Below are 17,828 nucleotides of genomic sequence, written 5' to 3'. Positions count from 1 at the left end.
AAGAAACCATATGGCACATGAAGAAGTAATAGAATATATGTGTAATTGACATTTATTTTTAAAATTTCAGTATAAATTGATAATTGTATATATTTGTGGGGTACAAGATGATGTTACAATTTATAAATATGATGTGGAAAAATTAAACCAAGTTAATTAACAAAAAAAAAAAAAAAAAAAACAAAAGCAGGGCAATAAGTTAAATGTACAAAAATGCAAATGTTCCAGGAAGTCATAGTCTACTTCCCTGGAAGTCACTGCATGATCAGTTAAAAACAAAAATTATTAAAATAAAGATAAGATGTGTAAGCTTAGGAAAGTCATTTGGCCATAAGTACAGGCCATATGCTAACACAAGCTTTGTTGGTTTTTGAGAAACAAAGAGGCTGCTATTAGCAACATTTTTCTCTGGATGATCACAAAAGATGGGGGTGGAAGAGATGCTTGATCTTCTGCCATTACTTTCAATTCCTTGACCTTCAAAGTGGAATTGCGGGCCTCTGTGTCAAGCAGGTCTATCGATTAGAAGTTTTAGAGATAGTCCCAGGGACGGAAGTGATTCATGCAGCAAAATGCCTTTCCAGGTCATGACATTTCATACAAATCCTACCATTCAACTTAGAGGCCTATGTTTGGGTTCAGAATCAGCTTATTTTCAGGGGTGAGGCTTTTTAACCACTATCCCACTGGGCCTTGGCTGGCTTTGAGACCAGGTGGGTGAAATGTTGAGATCTGTAGTGGATATCAATGACTCTTTTCATTTTTGAGACAGAGTCTCGTTCTGCCACCCAGGCTGAAGTGCAGTGACATGATCTTGGCTCACTGCAACCTCCACCTCCTGGGTTCAAGTGATTCTCATGCCTCCACTTCCTGAGCAGGTGGGACCACAGGTATATGCCACCTGGCAAATTTTTGTGTTTTTAGTAGAGATGGAGTTTCAGCATGTTGGCCAGGCTGGTCTCAAACTCCTGGGCTTAAGTGATCCACCCACCTCCCAGAGTGTCAGTATTACAGGCATGAGCCACTGCACCTAACCTGATGACTCCTTCTGTCTTTCATGTTCCTTCCTTCTGGAAGTTGTTCTTCTCCAGCATGAGGACATACTCAATCCAAAGGCCCTCACTTCCTAGCCATAGGTGTGAAAACATTAGCCAATGAGAATGCCCTAGTCCTCTAGAGACTGGTTTTCCTGGGCAGGGGAAGGATAAAGGAGGGGTATGGCCTGAATAAAACCAGTGGAAGAAGTTGCCTTGGGTGTTAGAAGAGATAGCATTGCTCTCTCCTTCAGAGACTCTGTGTTAATGGGATGAATTATGCCTGGAGCTTCCCATGGTCAATTCTGTGTCAGAGAGAACTTGCCAGGGAATGATACAATAATAATGATAATAAAAACAGAGCTAAGAAATAGAAAGAGATTTATTTCTTTTGAGGTCCTGGATTCAGACATGCTTGAAGCCCCTAAATTTTTAGTTGCATAAACCAAATAGTCCTCTGCAAATATTCCTCTGCTTAAGACAAGTGGTTCAGTTGCAAGTGGTAAAAACCAAACTCAGAGTCCAGATAGGTACAATTCCGCCAAGCCACAGTTCAAGCTCCATCTCTCTTAGATTTCCCTGGCTACTTCAGCCTCAGGGCTCCTTAGCTCTACTGAACTTAAACTGCATGCTACTATCAAGAAATGGAAGGCACCCCAGATGGTTCCAATGAAGAGACTACAATATAGGGACAGAGTACAGAGTTATAGGTAGGGATAATGAAAACTAGAAAGAGATGCTGGGACATCCAAAGACTAGCAACAAGCTCTCCATCCCCTAGGAATGAAGACAGGAGGGGAGGAATGGCATTACTGGGGCCTACTGAGAGCTAGAACCATCAGGCTCCATCTAGGATCTGTGGCCATGGAGGATTAACCAATGCCAGAAACATGGTTATAAAGCAGGAATGGAGTAGGGAAAAGACATGCCTTAACTTCTTTCTCTTTCTGCTCTTGCATCTCCTGACAGTACACCTCATTGTTAAAATCAGATAGAAAAGCAGAGGGAAGAAATGCAAGGTGCTGTGGCCTGCAGTGGTGTGCCTCTGAATACAGCACAGGTGAGAGAGGGTAAGAACTGAATTCAGTGCTGGGGGTGACAGATGACATCCCTCAGTGTGTTGAGATCTCACCCCCCTTTGATAGTTGACTGTGTATGGCTCTTCCTAGGGGTAATCAATTGATGTACCCTGAGGCCTTACAAAGCTGGTGATTTTGTTCCAAAGATTGAATCCATGGTGGGAAGAACAGGCATCCCCCTAAGGGAAGTTTGCAGGGCACCTGGTGTCTCCGTTGTCCTGTCTGGTATGTGGAAAAAGTGGAGCAAAACCACTGCAAAATGATGACTGACATTTTTAACACTTTTAAGTGAATTTGTGCAAACCAACAGTATTGTCAGAAGGCAGAAAAGACTCCTCGGGCAGCAACATTGAATCCTTTACTCATGGTCTGGAATGTAATTTCTGCAATCAATTGAGGCAGCAAAGGTAAGAAGGAGAATGAGACACTGAGGCTGGAGAGACAGAGCACCTGCTAGTTCCTGAGGTGGTATAAAAAACTGGCCTCGTTTCAATGTGATTTCCAGGTAAATTTACGCACTTCTTCATCTTGCGGTTGGTGTCTTCCAATTCCATAACGTTGCTGTTTTACAGGCGGTGGCTCTCTATTCCATCTTCTCCTGGCAGCCCATGCATATCATTTCTCTTCCCCAGCTATTTTCTCCCCTCCTCTTGGCCACAAAATAACTTCCCAGTCTGTCATTTCTGAGCGAGTCCCACCTTTGGATCTCCTTTTGGGCAAAGCCATTCTACACAGCCTGGGCTGCAGAGGAAAGGAAGGGAAGGGGGGGAACAGTGGTCCTCAGCCTGATTTTGAGTCTGGTCTGTAGCCCCTCCTCATGCAACATTCATAGAAAGTGACAAGGAGAAATTAGCCCCATTGATTTCATTTTCATAACATCTGAAAAACAATCCTTACCAAAGATGCCTTTCAAACATCTTTCTGGCTGAAAATAAAGGGTTCTGTCTCAGAGAAAACATGTTTCTGAATACACATCCAGAGCAGTTTCTAAGAAAAGCAGAATCAGAATCAATATTTCCACAGTTTATGCCATTCCCTGCCTTCGTGAAGATATGCAACTTAATTTGCAGGCATTTTTCCTTACCAGGGAAATTGCCTGTGATGCTGACTGGATCAGAACCACTCATTTTAGACTCATTATACATTACACAATATCCCAAATGTCAACTCCCACCCACTACATCGGCATAGCAGCAGCGCTTTCAATAATAAATTACATCTATTTACTTCAATACAGTGGAAAGAGAATTTGAAGCATTAAGAACTCTTTTGCACCTGAAGGTAATTACAAGTGACTATACTGAGCCAGGATTGTGGCTATCTTCACTCAGCTAGACTAAGAATGTTAAAGGCATTTTAGGGAAAAAAGATAAGGTGCTTGCTAGAGCTTTAAAAATTACAAATATATGAATACACACACATACAGCAGGCTCCAAATGTTTTCATAGTGTGGAAATCAGTTGCATTGCTTTTATATTAGGACAATTATAAGTGTTTAGCAAAGTGTGCCTGAAGTCAAATAAAAGGAAGGGAAAAAATGACTTTGAGGTTGAAAGTCATCAAGCAGTGAGAGAAAGTAGAGGTCTGTTATTTATATGAAGAGACTTTTTGATTCAATTAACTTAATTAGAAAAATATACAATGAAAAATCTGACAGGAAAATGGTAAGCTGAACTAATCTTGGAAAAGCTTCCATGCACTCCAAAATGCAATGGAGTGGGAAGGGAGATGCACCATCACACAGGTCTAGAACACAATGGGGAAATGTTCGACTGAGTCTAAACCAGGGCCACAGGGACAGAAACAGAGAGCACAGCTGGACAGGGCTGTAGATTTCTCCTCCAGAGCCATCCACAAAGAAAATGAATGTGTTATTGAGACTAGTTGCTTGGTGTCCTGGTCTTGAAGAGGAAATGAGAAGTCAGAGGAAAAAAGCACTTCACAGGTTGCTAATAAAGTCTCTCAGGAGAGAACTATGTTATTTACTTACTTGCTGTATCAGTCAGGGCACACTAGGTTATGCTGGAGTAACAAATATCCCTGAATGTTAGTGGCTTATTATAAAAGAAGACTATTTCTTGCTAATGCTCTGTGTCTAAGCACAAGTTTTCAGGGAACTCTATTCCTGTGGCCACTCATGGATTGGGGCAGCCCAGGCACCACTTCCACCCATCTCTCTCCATGATTGGCACAGTCAGGGACCAACCACATGGGCAATTAGGACCTGGGTCAGGAAGTAACACACATCACTTCCACTCGCATTTCACTGGCCAAAGCATGTCATATGCTGCAACACACTTCAAAGAGGGATGGGGAAGTGCGGTCCTCCCATGGGCTCTGAAGGAGGGAGGAGTGGAATCATCACCATCAGCCTCACGACTGCCATCTCACTCAATAGAATTCCAGCCAAGCAGACACCAAGAACATTCTCTCCCCTGCAGCCCAGTACTAAGAGGCTAGATAGGAAAAACAGCAACAACAGGAACAGCAAAATGTTTCTCTTATTCTCTAATTGAAAATATCTTATTCTCTAACTGGTTAAAAACTCATAAGACAGGCTGGGTGTGGTGGCTCATGCCTGTAATACCGGCATTTTGGGAGGCCGAGGCTGGCAAATCACTGAGGTCAGGAGTTCAAGACCAACCTGGCCAACATGGTGAAACCCAGTCTCTACTAAAAATACAAAAATTAGCTGGGCATGGTGGTGGGTGCCTGTAATCCTAGCTACTCAGGAGGCTGAGGCAGGAGAAATGCTTGAACCCGGGAGGTGGAGGTTGCAGTGAGCGGAGATGGCGCCATTGCACTTCCAGCCTGGGCTACAAGAGCAAAACTCTGTCTCAAAAAATAAAAATAAAATAAATAAATCAATCATAAAGCAAGAGTTTCTTGCAGCTCTATACGGGGTGTTATTCAGCAATACAGTGATTTGCTAGAAGGAAGCATCACACAACAGTACAAGAGTAGCTCACAGGAGAGAGAGAGAGAGCGCAAGCATCGAGCCCAAGAGGCTCCTTCAGTAGGGCTCCAGCAAAGCCTGGAAGAAGAGGGCAGGAGGCTAAGGCACTCACAGTGTCTTACTCAACACGGCGGCACTGTTGGGCAAGCAATACTACCACCATTTACCATGAAGAAAGGAGTTTCTAAGAGATCAAATAACTGTCCCAGATCAGGCAGCTCACACATGCAGGTCTGGCAGGAAATTACATATGGTGATGTGTGAAGCAGAGGAAGGAGCGAAAATGAGACTGCAGATTTGAGGCGCAGGGAAACCAGGAAAACATATAAAGCAGTTACACTGGTGTAAAATGTAGAAGCTTCAGTCTGCCTACTACGGGGGCAAATTGACCTCTATGTCCCAAAAGGCAGGCTCTGACAGTGTCTGAGGGTCTGTGCATCAGGCATGAGAGAGCAAAAACAAAAATTCAAAACTACCTCCAAAATACGCCCAAGTGTATTTCCTTACTGTGCAAGAAAGAATGCAAACTATAAAATATGAAAAACTTTCCTTCCAAAATGATTAATGTATTTTGAAGAATTTTGATTTTAAAGGAAACAAATTCTCACTAACCAGCAAAACATGACTATCCAGAATGATTCATTCCCGAAGCCTTCTGATTCTGGAACTTATGCCTGGGACCTCCTCAGAGCTGCTGAAAAAGCCTGAGAGCTGGGACTGGCACCACAGAAGTTCCTGACCTCCATCCACTGCCCATTCCAGACTGGATGCATTAGTGGACTGTATTTTCATTGGTTTCTCTTGCTGTTTAGTCCTGCTGTGAATCTGGAACAGAGAGGGCAGCTCAGTAGGAAGCATTCCAGCTCCCATCCCACCGCAGAGATATAGATAAAGTTTCATCCAAGTACACACACACAGAAACACACACACACCCATACATGCACATACACACACATTCTAAACACACATATACATATACACGCCCATACACTCAACACACACAAATAACCATGCACACATGTAATATACACACACACCCCATACATCATACCACACACCAAAAACAAATCTATAGACAAATACGTACAACCATGCACACACCCATACGCCCAATATACACACAAAAACACAACACACACACATGCAACACATACACCAACATAAACAAATGCCATACACAATATACACAAACACATCCATCGACAACATACACACAGCCATAACCCGTACAACACATACACCACACACATCCACACACATATATACACACATCACAACAAATCACACATATTACACACCACATTACACAACAGCGCACACATTTACACACATCCTGTAAACACATACACACCCATACAACACATACACAACAACAACACACATACATATAAATATACACACACATATACCCCATGCCACATTGTGCATTAACACAACACACACATATGCACACAAACACACCCATTCAGATAGATACACATGCACACAACACATACACACACATATCAATACACACATGCATACCAACACACACACACTGATACGTGCACACACAACACAGAGACACACACATACATGCACAAAACATATACACACATGCACACACATACACACGCAACCCATACACACACACAATAGAGACTCCAGAGTTATCAGCCTTACATTGTCACTATTAGAGGCTCCTTTCTTTGAATCTCTTAAAAGACCAACCTAAAATTGGGGAATAAAAATGTGCATTATCTTCCCGGATCTCACTTTATGATCTTAAGTGTGTTCCTGTTCCTTCTCTGAATCTTGGCTCCCCATCCTTAAAATTAGAGCAGTGAACAAAAAATGTATATTTTAAAGGGTGTTCTGTGGAACCCTAGTCCCAGGAACTGTTAGGAGTTCTAAGGCCTTGTAGCCAAATAAGATTGGGAAGGCCTGGGTGTCTTACTGGAATTTCTCAGGACATTTAATGTGCTGCTCTGTGAACAAATCCTTTGGAAGCACCCTGTTATCCACCCTTCCTTAATTACTCTGACCGTGGAATCCCCCCAGTATGTAAGGTGCCTAGGAAACAGGCTTGGAAACCACTCAGCCCCGCCCTTGCAAGGTACTCTGCAGCCATCACACTCATCACCCAAGGGACGTAGCTGCTGTCATTATCACCCTCAGAGGCTCAGAATGTTAGCTTCACTCTCACCAACAGCAGAAGGGAACGCCTGGGGACAGGACTGTTCTAGGTGAAGGAGGTGTTGGGGACATGCAGATGGTAGCAGGAGGCTTTGTGAAGGAGAGGCCAAGGGGTTCACCAGGGCCAAACTTGGCAGCCCTGCTCACAGGAGTCTACAGATGCTGCTAGCTCAGCCTCAAATCTCAGACAGACCATCTCATCCCCACTGCAAACATGACAGGTGTGCTCCTCCAGACAAGCATGGCTCTGGGGCTGGCATCTGATTCTGATATTTCCTGGACCTACATCTTGCATAAGTCCTCATCACCTAGAAATTTCAGTTTCCACTTCCTGGTTGAAATTCAAGAACAATGAAATGTTAATGCTTGGCCCTTTGTATTAGAGGTTGAAGAGGGCAAGGGGGTGGGCAATCCGTGAAGACATGCTGGACTAGCTACATTATTTGCTGGGTCCCTTATACAAAAAGCAGAAAAAACATACAAAATATCAGTAATGAAACATTGTACACTATGTGTATTTTGTCCCAATATAAAAGCAGAAAAAGTGTAGTTAAAGGCACTAAAATATAAAGCCTTATCCTTTAAAAATAATGTTATTGTAATACATTAAGGTAATAATGATATTCCACAATATAAATTCAAAATTAAGAGAATATTTTTTGTGTCATAATTTATACAATACAACAAATAATTTATCAGTATAATACTTTAATTGATGATAAATTTTTCAGGCTTATATTTTTGCAAATTCATTTATTAGGTCATCAGAAATTTTACTTAGCAACTTAATCCAATTGACATACTTCAAAGCAATGTCAGTCACTCGGCAAATGTAAGATCACAAATAATTTTTGAAAACGATTTTCTTTTGCTAGTTTAGTTCGTATTGGAGCTGTTAAAAATTGTTTGTGACAGTATTGGGATACATTTCTGAAAAGTTTTAGTAAAACTAAAGATGATAATTTTGTGGAACAAATTTTCTAAGAGGTTTTACGTCTTCATATCAATGGGTTTTGCATAATTCTGAATTTAATTGTAAAGGCAAGTTCATCCAATGTCATTTTAATGTGTCCTCTGAAATTGGTGAAGATCATACAAAAAAAGAAAGGACTTCCTGCTTTGTACATAATTTTAAATGTTTGTTTATGTATTCTATCACCATATGTTTACATTGATAAATTACAAAAGATAATTTTAGAATTAGTTCCCTTCTTAGGAGACACTTTATATGAAACATCATATGCAAATGGTGTTCTTTTATGTTGACTATGATGATCTTTAAGTTCAGTTTCTAATCCTGTGGTTATCATCTTTGCAATGTTGCAGCAGTTTTTAGAAGTTTAAAGGCTTTAATATTTGAAATCCCTGATATGCTTAATAGCAATGTATATGCATATGCTTTTATTCTGTAATAATTTATTGACAAAATTTACCACCTGACCGCTCAAAGTTCATTCAAGCTTAGGAGATGTTTTTCCAGCAGCTCGAGAAATTACTTCTTGGGAGGACTTCCTATGCTCCAGGGACTTTACATGCCTCATTTCTCTTAATTCTCACAAGCAGCCAAAGAGATGGGTGATACCACACCCATTCTGTAAATGAGCAAACGGAGTGGCAGAGGGTTCAGATTTGAATTCCAGTCTGTCCAGTGGGCAGAGCTGGAAGCACTGCCACTTCAGCTCTATGAGCTCCTGCAGAGCCAGAGGCCTGGATCAGAGGCTCCTCACTCACAGTCCAGTCCTCACTTTGGCCCTGGTTCATCAGTTTTTATGTGGAATTTGAATGGACTGAGTTCCCAAAGCCTGAAACACAGTAAGACGAGTGAGTCAGATGTGTGAGGTATGCTTGTGGGGAGGAGGGAGACGCTCTAGGAGGCTTTCATAGGCGACAGTGGAAGACAAGGCAAAAAAAAATCATTTCCCCCTGATCAGACACAACGATGCCTCTCTGTGGCAGGCTGGCATTGAATGGCTCTGCACAATGCAGCAGGCTCTGGTCCTATACTTTCATTATTATTCCTATCTTAAGTCCCTGTTAGAGCACAGCAAATGCTCCACCAATAAATGGCAGACACTTGTGTGAAGAGAAGCCCTTGAATGTATTTGGGGGAAATACAGAGGGTGAAAATTATGGAACAATTCCAAGGTTGAAGGTAAAAGAACAGGCTTCAGAAGGAATTTTGCAGATGAGGTCAGTGTAAGTAGGTTGAGGAGCCTCATGGTGGAATTCTCTCAGGTTCCCAGGGGATCCCAGCAATTCTCAAGCACCCAGTACAAAGTCTGAAAACTATGGATCCAACAGACCAACAGACAGTGTGCTAGCCTAGCCTGTTTTTTTTTTTTTTTTTTTTTTAATGGAGTTTTGTTCTGTCATCCAGGCTAGAGTATAGTGGTGCAATCTCGGCTGCCTACTGGGTTCAAGCGATTCTCCTGCCTTAGCTTACTGAGTAGCTGGGATTACAGGCACCCACCACCATGCCCGGCTAATTTTTGTATTTTCAGTAGAGACAGGGTTTCATCCTGTTGGCCAGGCTGATCTCAAACTCCTGACCTCAGGTGATCTGCCCGCCTCGGCCTCCCAGAGTGCTGGGATTACAGGTGTAAGCCACCGAGCCCTGTGCTCCCCGTCTCTTTCTTAGAAGAAAAATTGTCAACTGATAACTCTGAGCAAAATGCTTCATTCATATATAGTATATAGAAGCTTAGGATTTCTCACAGTGAGCTTGAAATTTGGAAATCCCTACTGTTTGTCTATCTTGAAGACTACCATTATCTTCTGAATCTATTAAGAAATGCAGTTCAATTTGGACCATGAGGAAAACTGAGGAGGAACATTATTCTTTTTAATAGCTGCATAATATTTCACTTTAGGATATAATCAAAATCTATTTAATCAATTCTGTTTTGGTGGCATTTAAAAGTTTTCCTGAATTTTGGCTCTTAAAAACAATACTGGCTGGCATGGTGGCTCATGCTTATAATCTCAGCACTTTGGGAGGCCAAGGTGGGTGCATCAAAAGGTCGAAAGCATGAGACTAACCTGGCCAACATGGTGAAACCCTGTCTCTACTAAAAATACAAAAATTGGCCGGGCGCACTGACTCACGCCTGTAATCCCAACACTTTGGGAGGCCAAGGTTGGCAGATCACCAGGTCAGGATATCAAGGCCATCCCGGCCAACATGGTGAAACTCCATCTCTACTAAAAATACAAAAATTAGCTGGGTGTGGTGGCGGGCACCTATAGTCCCAGGTACTAGGGAGGCTGAGGCAACAGAATCGCTTAAACTCGGGAGGCAGAGGTTGCAGTGAGCCGAGATCACACCACTGCACTCCAGCCTGGTGACAGAGCAAGACTCCATCTCAAAAAATAAAAATAAAAAAGAAAGAAAAAGAAAAAAATAGCCAGGAGTGGTGGCAGATGCCCATAATTCCAGCTACTCAGCAGGCTGAGGCAGGAGAATTGCTTGAACCCAGGAGGTGGAGTTTGCAGTGAGCCAAGATAGCACCACTGCACTCCAGCCTGGGTGACAGAGCAAGACTTCATCTCAAAAAAACACAAAATAAACAAAAACTAAAACAATACTGCCATTGACATCCTTGTAAATCTTACTGCACACTTTCAGAGGCCATCTGCCTACAGGAATTATTCCAATTTAACCTTCACAAGAATCCCATGTGTTAGGTATTATCCTTTTGGCTGATGTGGAAACTAAAGTTCATGAAGACCTTTTTTATGGCTAAGGTTCCATAGCTGTTAAGTGATGGGACACTCATTCTGTGACTTACCCACTGCTCTGTGGAGGGAAACTGTGAAAACAGAAGTGTCATAGGCATGCAATCTCACTGATAGACAATGAAACTCACTGTGGTGAGGGGTGCGGGGGAAGCCTCAGGAAGGCCAGGGAAGGCTTTTTGAAGAAGGGGTTGAGGCTTGGCTTTGAGGTCAGGCTTCAACAGACATCAAGGAAAACACCCCCTTCCCCAGTGTGAAAGGCCTGGAGGGAAGGAAGGATGAGGAGCTGTGGGGCATGGGAGGCAGCAGCATTGAAATTGCCCATCTGAGCACGTGGTCACGGTGGCTTGGAGACCCCAGCCCTCTGGACAGAGGGAAAGGTTGGGGTCAGAAGCCTTGAATGCCAGGAAGGCTTTTCCTTCCTCAGTCCACCTTCTTCCCCCACACAGGCAGTGTTCTGGTGACTGTCTTGGAAGGATCCTCACTCTTCAGCTTTGCACAGAGTCAGAGATGGTTGCTGATGACCTGGGAGCTGTGGACACCCTGAGCATGGTGCCCTCCATGACTGAAGCTGCTCCTACGAGGGCTTAGGAGACATACAGGTGAGGAGAAAGCAGCTCAAGAACTCTGGGTCCCTGGTCTAATGCTTCTTTATCTTGTTGAATGTAAGAGAAAAGCTGAAGTCTCAGGACAGTTGGGAGTCAACTGTCATTTTACTGCAAGAGCAGCCATGTGGGGAGCGGAGCTTCCACTGTGTTAGAGATGAGAGAGCTGAAGAATGCCTGGCATGGGCCCAGGGGGCACACGTCACGAAAACAAAGAAGTTCTCGTGGCTGATTACTCTTTCTTTGAATTTTTAGGGTTTTTTATTTTAAAATAAATTTTATATGAGTCAAAATAAAGTCTGCTTTTCTTACAGTAAAATGCCAATATTTAAAGGTAGAAAGAGAATAGATTGAGATGTAATAAGCTTTTCTCTCATCACCAGAAGCTTAAGGAGGCTCAAGGAACACCATAAAGTGTGGAATACTTCTGAAGAATAAAAAGAGAGGAGGTCTCTGCCCTGCGATGGCCTCTAGGATTTGTTGAGTTAGTCACCCAATACGTATTCAGTGAGCGTCCATTGTGTGCCAGGATAGGGCCGTGCAGGGCATGGCTGTGAACAGACACACCTGCGCCTTCTTCCTCACCCTCGTGAAGCTCATGGTCTGCACAGAGGCGGGGGTGCAAGAGGGAGGCCAGTGGGACCAAGGGAGTCAAGTGGACTCGAGAGCAAATGAAGGGAAGGAAGTCCTTCCTCCAGGAGTAACCCCTGAGCCAGAATGACTGTGAAATATTTGGGAGTCTTCCATGTGCCAAGTGCTTTAATATGTGAGATAATTTACAACAACAAGAGATCAGTATTCATATCTACAGCTTATGAACTAAAAAAAAAAAATTACTCAGAGAGAGGAAGCAATTTTCCCATGTCACATGGCCAGTAAATCACAGAACCAGGGTTCTTTGCCACTTGTATTTTTCATATCCTGTTCCTTGGCTTCTCGGGAGCGCTGGTCCCCATTTAGATGAAACATCCACAAAGTAAGGCTCTATCTTGGAGAATGCTGGGGACATATTATCCCTCTGCTGCCCAAATCTGGGAACTGGGAGGCAGGAGCCTTTTGCATTTTGGAAATTCAGCTATTTTCTTTTGCACCTAGAAGCTGGGGACAGAGGGAATTGCTTATTTTCTGGAAAACCTGACAAATTGTTACATCTTTGGGAGGCATTTCACACTCCTCCTTTTCTCATCCTTCCCACATGTCCCGAAGCTGTTTGAATTCCTTCCTCACTTGGTGCTTAAATGCTTTGAGCCTGATGAGAGGAGGAGCCTGACTCTGGGAAGTGGAGTGGAACTCAGCTGGAAATTACTGGAAGGCTGCACATATCTAAGAGCACTTCAATTTTTAAAATTGGACTTGAAATTTAGAAGACAGGAGGTCCCTTCAACAAGTGAGTCCCTTCTGTAAACTTAAGTCATGCCCTCTACTGGGAGACCAGCATCCCGTTGCTTCCAAGTTGAGGTGCTTATAAAAGCAGCTATGTATCAGTGGGGGCTAAGCATCGGGTACCTACGGACACAAAGATGGGAACCACGGACACCAGGGACCACTAGAGAAAGAAAGAGTGGGGACAAGGGATGAAAAACCACCTGTTAGGTACCATGCTCACTACCTGGGTCACAGGATCATTTGTGTCCCAAACCCCACCATCACACACATTATACCCATGTAACAAATCTGCACATGCGATCCATGAAGATAAAATGAAAGTCAGAATTATGTTTTTCAAGAGTTGCTTGAATGGCTGTGACAACCAACACTGAACGAGGGGTGTCTGGAGGACAGAGGCCACCACAGTTTCTTGAGAGCCCAGAGCTGCAGTGGAGGCTCTCATTCAATCATTCACTCATTCAACAGAAATAAACTGAGTGCTTGCTACACACAACAAGCCCAGGGAAAACATGGGGGCGTGTGACAGCGGCCTGCCTGCTCCCCGGAGTGCACACACAGGGCAAGTCTCTTTCCTCAGTGTAGCTACTTTGATAGTCAGAAACAGCAAGCACCAGAATAACTGGGGGGTGAAAGGGCTTCCTGCCAGCCTCACTCAGATTGTTTGTGTCTCTCCTGGGAGCCCTTGCCTTGCCGGGTCAGTGCTCAGACTCCAGCAGGGTGCACCTGTTTGGAGAGTGCTCCAGGGCAGCATGGAGGGTCAGACAGGATGTGGGAGGAGGGAAGCGAGCTTCTGAGGAATGAGGGGGCTGAAGGGAGAGCAGGAAGACATGTGAGTGGGCAGAAGCCTTGAGTCTGAATCTCCAGGAGGCTCCACAGTGTCGTCGGGATCTGCTGATCTTCGGTAAGAAACTGGCTCTCCGTGAGAACCGACTGGAGGGATTGCAGCATCACACACCAGATTCCCAGCACAGTTCTTATATCTGTGCATGGATGGCGGTAATGACCCACACATGATAAGAATCATACATGGAACTTTTGTTACTCATCCATATCTGAGAGCTGGGGACTCAATGCAATTTAACAAACCAGATCTCCCCCTGTTCTCAAGGTTCATTGCCAGCATAACTGGGGAGAGATTTATCAAGATTGTAATGTAAACTTAGGGGTAAGCTTTCTCTTCAGACATCTATTTCCAAAGTATGGTTAACTCTGCTTTATGTCTTGCTTGCTGGATGATATGCAAATGTGTTGACTGATCTCATCTCTTTGCTGTGATACTCAAACACACTTGGGGAAATTAAAACAGTAATGCCATTCATTAATGACCACTTAATAATTTACAATCAAGGTGCAACCTGCTGTGTAAATCAGCAAAGTCAGGTTTATTTGAAGTGTAAACAGGAAATAATCTACGAGTTTATTTGTTAATTGTACTTGTAATTGACCCTAGAAGACCTTGCTGAATTCAACCCAGGAGATTTATTATTTTCTCACTCATTTGATTAGTTTCAGCATGCTAATGAGGCCCACACACCCACTTTAAGATAGTTGTTTGGCTTACTTGCATTTGGTGCATGTAAATCTCTCTCCACAACAGTGATATTTTACTGATTACTCAAGGTTGTACATGAGTCGTGATCTATCAATGGCTGGTCTTTCTGCTTCGCTCAACTAGACAGAAGTCCAGTGAGGGAAGAGACTATTCCTAGTGTGTTCATAGTTTCATTCAATGACAAGCACAGCTGTTTAAGAAACGTCTGTAGAATGAATGCCATCAATCCCAGGGACACTGGTTGTTCCAGCAGCGGTCCTTATGTGACATGGCAGGTTCTGTTTTATAATTGTGCAAAAAAACAGCAGTGAGCAGTGGGAAAAGGCTGGGGCCCTTCTTGTGCTCTGAGCTCACACCAGCACCCCCTAAAACACACAGATACATATATGCATGTGTGCACATCCACAAGCACACACATATACACAGCCTGCCCCTCCTTGAACAACCAAGGGTTTCACCAAGAACAAAAGAGACATACTCTTGTGGCCAGATTTACATTCCCCTTTTGTCAAACTCATTGCTCAAATCTCTTTCATTAAACTCAAATGTGTGATCCATAAATACCATGATGTGGAAGTTTCATACAGAATTTTATCAACAATTATTCTGATGTAACAGAGATTTTAGAGCCAGGAAGCACTTCACTCTCATAGGTGCTGTCTTGCCATAAATTCTGTGATGCTGGCTGAGAACTTATTCTCTCGGAACTTAATTTTTTTCATCTGTCAAACGGAGCAAATACCAAACAAATTAAGATTATATTGTTGCTAAACTTACTCAACACAAGGTAGAATAATGAAGTATTATTTTTATCTATTAAACTAGCAGGCTTTTTTAAAAGATAGAACCGGCAAGGCATGGTGGCTCATGCCTGTAATCCCAGCACTTTGGGAGGCCAAGGTGGGTGGATCATGAGGTCAGGAGCTCGAGACCAGCCTGATCAACATTGTGAAACCCCGTATCTACTAAAAATACAAAAATTAGCCAGGCATGGTGGTGTGTGCCTGTAATCCCAGCTACTCAGGAGGCTGAGGCAGGAGAATTGCTTGAACAATTGGGAGGCAGAGGTTGCAGTGAGCTGAGATCGTGCCACTGCACTCCAACCTTAGTGACAGTGTGAGACTCTGTCTCAAAAAAAAAAAAAAAAAAAAAGATAGAACCCAGTGTTGGTCAGGAGACACAGAAATGCATGTGCGCACACTCACGCTGGTGGTGTACATTGGCAGACCTTTCTGAGGGCAGTTTGGCAGTAGGTATCAACAATCTGTACATGTTGACCTAGTCATTGTTCTTCATAGATTTGATCCTAAAGTGCTAATCAGAGATGCGACAAACTTTGATGAACAATCTTGTTTTTAAAGTGCTATTCATAATTACATAACATTGAAATAACTCAATATCCAACAATAAGGAAGTACTCAAATAAACCAAAGCACATTCATATAATTACATGGCATGAAACTCTTAAGTCGTAGTTTAATGTGCATTACTAATAGGGCTGTATGTAGTTTATAACTGTGCCTACATCAACACTAGTAAGATATATCTATCTTACAAAATGTATACAAAGGAGAGAGATCGACAGACAGACAGACAGGCAAAAAGAAAAACAGAAACAGAGAGAGTAGGAAGAACACAGTTGGACACCTAGCATTACCTCAACTTTGTATATATGTGTGCATATGCCTACATGGATGAGAAAACGTCTAAGAGGACACAGAGCAATATTTTAACAGTGACTATTTGGGGAGCTGTAAAATCATACATTTTTAAGATTTTCTTCCTTGTGTTTTTCCATATTTGTGAACATTCCTATCTCTTTTGAAACCAGAAACATTTATTTTAAACTTACTTTATAGATGTGAAGGTACTGAACCATTGTGACATATTCTTGTCTTGCTCCTTCTAGTGACTTCTTCCACCTCTGAGGACTAGGGGCTTTGCTTTCCTTCCTCTCAGGGTCCACTGACCTAGAACGGAGCCGCCTGAAGCATGCCATCCAGAGGCCCGAAGTTCGAGGCCCGAGCAACCAGCCTGCCTTGTGACAGCGAAGGCAGGCAACATATTGATCGCTGTGGTTGCTCCCTATGCATTTAAATAATAGATCATGGACTGGGGCTGTGGAGAGAGGAAAATCCTGGCCGCCACTCTATCATTTCCCCAGCCATGGATTTTGTCATTACTGTATTTGCCTTGTGTTACAGTGGGCGAAGATTGTATTTGTGATTGATGGCAGCAGATGGGCAATTTATTCTGCTGTTTACTTTTTATGACGGTGGATGTGGGAGTAAATGCAGCCAGAACACTTGGCTAAGCATTTGCTAATATCCTCTATTGACTGAGACACACAGGGAGTTTATCTGAGGTCCATGGACACAGCCTTCACACGGAAAACGGGCCCAGGATGCTCAGGAACTGCGCACTCAGGGACCGAGGAAAGGGGTGCCAGGTACTTGACACCAATTAACCTGTGTAAGCACCATGATCAGCCAAGAAGCAGATGTGATTATCTTCACTTTACAGGTAAGAGGGGCGGGGAGATGGTCTCCAAGGTCACACAGCTGGTGGGTATTACAGCTAGAGTTTAAGGGTAGGTCTTGTGATGCTAAAACCTATTCTTAGTGTCTGGGTTCTGGTTTTTTTAGAATTAGATTTTAAAGCAAGGACCAATTAAGGAAATTCTGAAATATGTCTGTGCATGCACACACACACACACACACACACACACACACACACACACACCCCAAGGGTGTGAAAGCAGGACAGAAAACAGAAAGAAGGAAACCAAGCAAGAGTGTGATTTCAGGAGAAGCCCCAGACATAGGCAGACCCCACAGGGAGTACTGGAGCATGAGTCGACCTCAGAGTCTGTCCTGAGCCTAGCGGGCAGCTGTGCGGGGCAGCCTCACACTAGCCAGTCACTGGCTATGAGCCATCCTGCATTTCCCATGGGCAGGGCTACTTCAGCACCTTAAGGCTGTCCCCCAAAGAAGGACCAGCAGGCCGGGTGCAGTGGCTCACGCCTGTAATCCCAGCACTTTGGGAGGCCGAGGCAGGCAGATCACAAGGTCAGGAGATCGAGACCATCCTGGCTAACACAGTGAAACCCTGTCTCTACTAAAAATATAAAAAAATTAGCCGAGTGTGGTGGCAGGCACCTGTAGTCCCAGCTACTAGGGAGGCTGAGGCAGGAGAACGGCGTGAACCTGGGAGGCGGAGCTTGCAGTGAGCTGAGATTGTGCCACTGCACTCCAGCCTGGGCGACAGAGCGAGACTCTATCTCAAAAAAAAAAAAAAAAAAAA

The 17,828-nt window shown here is 43.5% G+C and overlaps 1 long non-coding RNA gene across 1 annotated transcript in view; it reads right to left on the bottom strand.

The window, feature by feature from the left end:
• The window catches only part of LOC108530601 (uncharacterized), a 36,194-nt gene that overhangs the window by 11,209 nt on the left and 7,157 nt on the right, over positions 1-17,828 (bottom strand). The window contains exons 3-4 of the long non-coding RNA XR_001885895.1: positions 6,732-6,779; positions 5,682-5,894 (exon numbers count right to left, since the gene is read on the bottom strand). This is a non-coding gene — a long non-coding RNA (uncharacterized LOC108530601). The remainder of the gene's footprint in view (positions 1-5,681; positions 5,895-6,731; positions 6,780-17,828) is intronic.

The sequence above is a fragment of the Rhinopithecus bieti genome, unplaced genomic scaffold (assembly GCF_001698545.2).
Source record: "Rhinopithecus bieti isolate Rb0 unplaced genomic scaffold, ASM169854v2 scaffold_7509, whole genome shotgun sequence".
In the NCBI taxonomy this organism is placed as follows: domain Eukaryota; kingdom Metazoa; phylum Chordata; class Mammalia; order Primates; family Cercopithecidae; genus Rhinopithecus; species Rhinopithecus bieti.
The sequence above is the reverse complement of the archived record's forward strand: the minus strand, read 5'-3'. Positions and strand labels throughout refer to the sequence as shown.